This window comes from Limulus polyphemus, unplaced genomic scaffold (assembly GCF_000517525.1).
Source record: "Limulus polyphemus unplaced genomic scaffold, Limulus_polyphemus-2.1.2 Scaffold4429, whole genome shotgun sequence".
Lineage (NCBI taxonomy): Eukaryota > Metazoa > Arthropoda > Merostomata > Xiphosura > Limulidae > Limulus > Limulus polyphemus.
The window spans coordinates 11,506-16,904 of record NW_013670039.1 but is presented as its reverse complement, the minus strand read 5'-3'; the positions used below and the strand labels follow the sequence as shown (position 1 = coordinate 16,904).

The 5,399-nt window shown below is 31.7% G+C and overlaps 1 long non-coding RNA gene across 1 annotated transcript in view; it reads left to right on the top strand.

Annotated features, from left to right (window-relative positions):
* The window catches only part of LOC111088779, a 66,746-nt gene extending 62,374 nt beyond the window's left edge, over positions 1-4,372 (top strand). The window contains exon 3 of the long non-coding RNA XR_002613200.1: positions 4,295-4,372. This is a non-coding gene — a long non-coding RNA (uncharacterized LOC111088779). The remainder of the gene's footprint in view (positions 1-4,294) is intronic.
* Positions 4,373-5,399: the final 1,027 nt, after the last annotated feature.

The following is a 5,399-nucleotide window of genomic DNA, read 5'->3' as shown; positions in this document are numbered from 1 at the left end:
TTCTGACTAAGGGCTTGAGTTAAATGGATGATAATATTTAAAAATGTTGATAACAAGGTGTTATATCAGATATAAATTTTATTCCTGATTACTTTAAAATGCGGTAAACTGTTCACTTGAGTGATTACATATGAGTTAGAACTTAGATCTCTGCATTGACACTTCACTGTGGATTAAGAAGTTCGAAATGAATTACTCCTCTGATGTCCCACCAAATACAAAGCATCACTTTCTGCGGATGAAGACTAGGTTTTGGAGTCAGAATTGGTTTTTGTCTAGGACTGAGCCATAGTTTTGGTCTTAAATAGTCGCATAGAGAATCTATTTTTCATCAGCGGTGACAATTCTGTTCAAAAATGGTTCGCGCGCATTACGCGCCAGAGACGAAGCAATGTTCACAACGTTGAAAAAGCTGATCAACAGAGTTCGTGAGGCACCCAAACGCCTTCTTTATGGAGTTTTCCGATATTCCTTAGAGGTTTACGTATTGTTTCATGAGAGACATGCAATTTCAGGGCCATTTCACGAGCGTGTTTCCTCAGGTTAGATTCAACAAGCATCTTCAGAGCATCAATATCAATTCCAACATGTCGGCTCCTGCCATCACAGTTTTTAAGGCTAAAATCACCTGAACGAAATTTGCTACACCATCGTTGACACTTACGAACGTTTAAAACATTTCTATAAACTTCTTTGATATTCTCTGTGGCTACAGAGGTGTTGCTTCTTTTCTTGTATTCAAACATCATTACGTACCGATTGTGTGTATCGTCGGGTGCCATCACTATAAGAGATTAGAGCATACTAACCTTTACACATTATATAGGTTACACTACCGTGATGTTTAGGTGGTTCGTTTTACTATTATACGTGATGTACGTTTTTTATTTTGGAGGGTGGTTAATCAAAGTGTTCCAAAACGCGACATTAATTTCTTGGCGACCTATTACATTTGACTTTATCTTTTTATTTAATTTTGTGATTTCATTTATAAACATGTATCTTCCAAATAAAAAATTATGTCACAAACTAAAATTATGCTCAAAACCAACCTGTAGGTAGCTGACTGTTTATCTGTCTGGAAACCATCTTGATACACGTGAATAATTTGTAGGAAGAACTTATCAAACTAAATTATTTGTTTAATTACAGATAAAAAAGGCATATTTAAAACCTTTTTTTTTAAACTATGTTTCCTTAGGATTACTTAATATCTTGAACTGTTATGTGTTTCTATTCAAAGCTTGCCACCTGATGCTAGGTATATCTAAGGAAACATGGTGTTATAAAAAGTTTTTATACAATGAACTTGGTGTATTGGTAAATAAATAACATCTCAATAAACAATTTACATTATAAAAATGATTTCAGATATATATTAATTTTTGGTTATTCAGAAATTAATGTTGCTCCTACCTTTCTTGGTGCTTTGTGGATAAAGTAAAAACTGGTTATGGATAACCAGTTTTAACAGTGTATGTTCAATGTGTTTTTAATGTTGTATTTTTCTAAGCCTTGCATGCTTTTCCCGGAATCCTTTTGGCATGGAGGTTAAAATAAAGAAAATCCCCACGAAAAGGCACTGGAAACAATTCTTGGTATCAGTGTTATTCTGAAATTTTTACTTGAAGATCTCAGCATGGTGTCCAATGCTATCTTACCTCAGATTGAGTGTTTGGTTAAACTTCACTTGCTTGTCTCCTTGGTGATAGTTTTCATATGACAGCATCTGGCTCTTAAAGAAAAATAATCACCACTTTGCCATCAATGTTGATGTAGTTTTACATGTAGTGTTTACTTATTCCATCTGAACAGTTTCCAGCCTTTTACCTATGAAACTATTAGATGTAAGGAATATGTGTTATCAGAAATGTTTTTTTTTTATTCTTACAGCTGATAAGAGGTAACATTAGGATGAGAGTAAAGATAAAAGACCACGTTAAAAACCATTCAAATCGTGAAGTGTTTATTTTCAAAATGAAATAATAGTTACAACAGTCACTAAAAAAAGAGAGAATTAAACAGCACTATGGGTGAGAATGCACTCGGACCTATCAACTAAAAATGTATTTCAGTTAATGCATTTGATATTTCTCTCTATACAGTTTGTGGAGCTTTGGTTGTAAGATGGTATAGAGTAAAACTTTGTGACGAGTTAACCATTGGCTGGATGCTGGTTGGATTCCTTCCCAAGGTGTTTTTAAGAGATGTTTTATTTGTTAAAGCTAGGTATTCTGAATGTACTATAAGATCATTTTGGGGGCAAGGAGGCAGCTGGCTCGGGGTATGTTGAGGGGCCCGGCAGTGGGATATTCCAAAGCTCACTAAAAATGTATACTACTTAATGAGCTAAAATGACTACTGCTTTCACATGGATTCATGAAGAAATTTGTCATCTAAATTTCTTTTATGAAAAATCAGCCAAGGTTAATAAATAGAATGATGATATTATTGACCACGGGGCCTGGACTGGCTCTCGATGCTCCTGCCTATTAATGTGGAATATTATTACAGTTATTTAAGATAAATCACTCCTTGATTCATAAAAATTTTTAAATTTAAATCTATTACTTTGGAGATTAAATTCTAAATTACAAATAGGCTCATCCACCGTTTGCTGGGAGCTCTCTGTTGCTGGATTTTTTAGATGGACTGCAACCATTAAGCCACTTATTATAGCTGTGATTGCAAAATATTAGCTTTCATCATATAACATAGAAACTTAGGTTAAAAACAGTGGAAAATCAAATATGGATAAATGAATCCCACTACTCATTGTTTGTTTTGGAGAGGTGAACCAGGAGAATGCTTTGGATATGACTGTGTAGTTGTGGAATATTATCATAGTTATTCTTATTTTTTAGCTGGTTTGGAGTTGGTCCACTGATAATTGTTAAAGAAGTCATGAATTTTTTATTGCAGTATTGTGGATAATGCTAGATTGCCATCATTAATGGAATTATCAGAAGTATTATACTTCTTTGATTGCGATAATGTGTGTCATGTCATACTGTATACTGTGTTCATCAGTAATTTCAGACCAGTTTTGAGTAGAAATTGAAAACAATCTAATCACTCTGGAAGATTTTGGAAGAATACCTGAAGGGTAGTAAAGATAGAACCTGAGATCTCTCTGCATTTGGAAAAGGAGTAGCATTGTACTTTGTTGGTTGATAGCAAGTGATAATTGGTAAAGATTGGCCCATTAATTATACTTGTAATAAAGCATTCGTAATTATGTCCCTTATGTTTTTCAAGAAGAAGAAGAATGTAATAATATTTCAACCACACTATGTCCTTAATATCTATTGTGGATGATGCATTTCACTCAATACACAGCTCATCAGGTCTGCTGGGACATAATAAACACAGTAATAGGTCTAATACTAATGTCTTATGACAATTATAATTAAAGATATTCTTTCTCAGGAAAGTGGGGAAAGGCTTAAATTGATTTAATCACTTCAAAGTTTATCTGGATTAGTTTTTATATTTTATTCATTTCTAAAATTTCAAGTTAGTTTTTTTACCTTTTCCACAGATATATAAAATTCCAAGTTAGTTTTTTTACCTTTTCCATAGATATATAAAATTCCAAGTTAGTTTTTTACCTTTTCCATAGATATATATAAAATTCCATGTTAGTTTTACCTTTTCCATAGTTATTATAAAATTCCATGTTAGTTTTTTTACCTTTTCCACAGATATTATAAAATTCCATGTTAGTTTTTTACCTTTTTCATAGATATTATAAAATTCCAAGTTAGTTTTTTACCTTTTCCATGGACATATAAAATTCCATGTTAGTTTTACCTTTTCCATGGATATATAAAATTCAAAGTTAGTTTTTTACCTTTTCCATAGATATATAAAATTCCATGTTAGTTTTTTACCTTTCCATAGATATATAAAATTCCAAGTTAGTTTTTTACCTTTTCCATAGATATATAAAATTCCAAGTTAGTTTTTTATCTTTTCCATAGATATATAAAATTCCAAGTTAGTTTTTACTTTTTCCATGGATATATAAAACTCCATGTTATTTTTTACCTTTTCCATAGATGTATAAAATTCTGTAATTTTTTTTGCGTGAAATTGATGTTTAGTTTTCATAAGTGTGTTGCAAAAGTTAAGTCCATTTTTCCCCATTTCCAATCTTCTTGAATCTTTTTCAACTCATGTTTCTGTGGAATGTCCTGTATGACCTACATATACACCATTCCAGTCTTGACACATTAATTGGTAAACACCACTGTGACTGTATTTTTCAATTTTATCTTTGTTTTTTTTTCAGTGATAGTAATGCTTTGCCAGCTTACAAAAGGCATTCACATCATAACAGTGATGAAGTAGGACATCTCCATTCTCAAGGTAATTTTGATAATATATGATAATCCAAGTAACAACTTGTTTACTACAGTATGTAAAGTGTCAATATATATATATATATATATATATATATGAGATCTTGTGTAAGATACTATTCATATATAAAGTATATATACATATTAAGTGGTCTTCTTGAAACATTGTACCAGATTGCATCCACCCTATTGTTTCCAGAGTATTATATTTTCAGATTTTAAAGATAACAGAATGTTTTATCAAGTTTTTTTTTTTTACCATGTGTCTAGGGCTAGTTAATATGTTTAGGAACTAATTGGTCATCATCAAGAGAACGTGTATACTTACTGTTCCAAGTTATATTGTAGCCATCATTATTCTGGATGGTGCTTACTATGTACTTACTATAACCTTGTTAAAATCACATTGTATCCTTCATTTTTTGGACTGTGGTTACTGTGGCCTTGTTCCAAGTCAAATTGTAGCCATAATTGTTCTGGATGGTGCTTACTCAGTAGCTGTGTTAGTTCAAACGATGCTACGAGTCGAGTTGAGACAGTGTTCGTTTGGTTAGTCATTGATGCCAATTGAAGCAATGCTAATTAATAATGCCCTGCAATTTTCTCATGTTATAAACATGCCACTATAGGTTACTAGTAGAACTTAGGATTATATGCTGTGGTAAGAAAATTTATATGTTAAAAAAACTTATGATTTCCTTCGAAAAGTAAACAGAATATTAAAATTATATATATTTTACTGGTAATGTTTTTTAAATAAATAAAAAGAGAAATAGAACTTGGGTATATTAATCCATAAAGACAAAAACAAATCAGTTGACTGATATAACTTCAAAAGAGTATGAAATATTTATTTCACAATATATTTAAAAAACTTTGTATAATGTCGCCTTTGACAAGTTTGTGTGTCGCGATATATTATGAGAGAAACAAACGAACAGGTAATCGTAATAACTATCATTGTTCTCTGTGTATCCAGGAAACGTAATCAATGATTCTGTATTATGACACGGCATTACGTAAGGTTGTGATAAA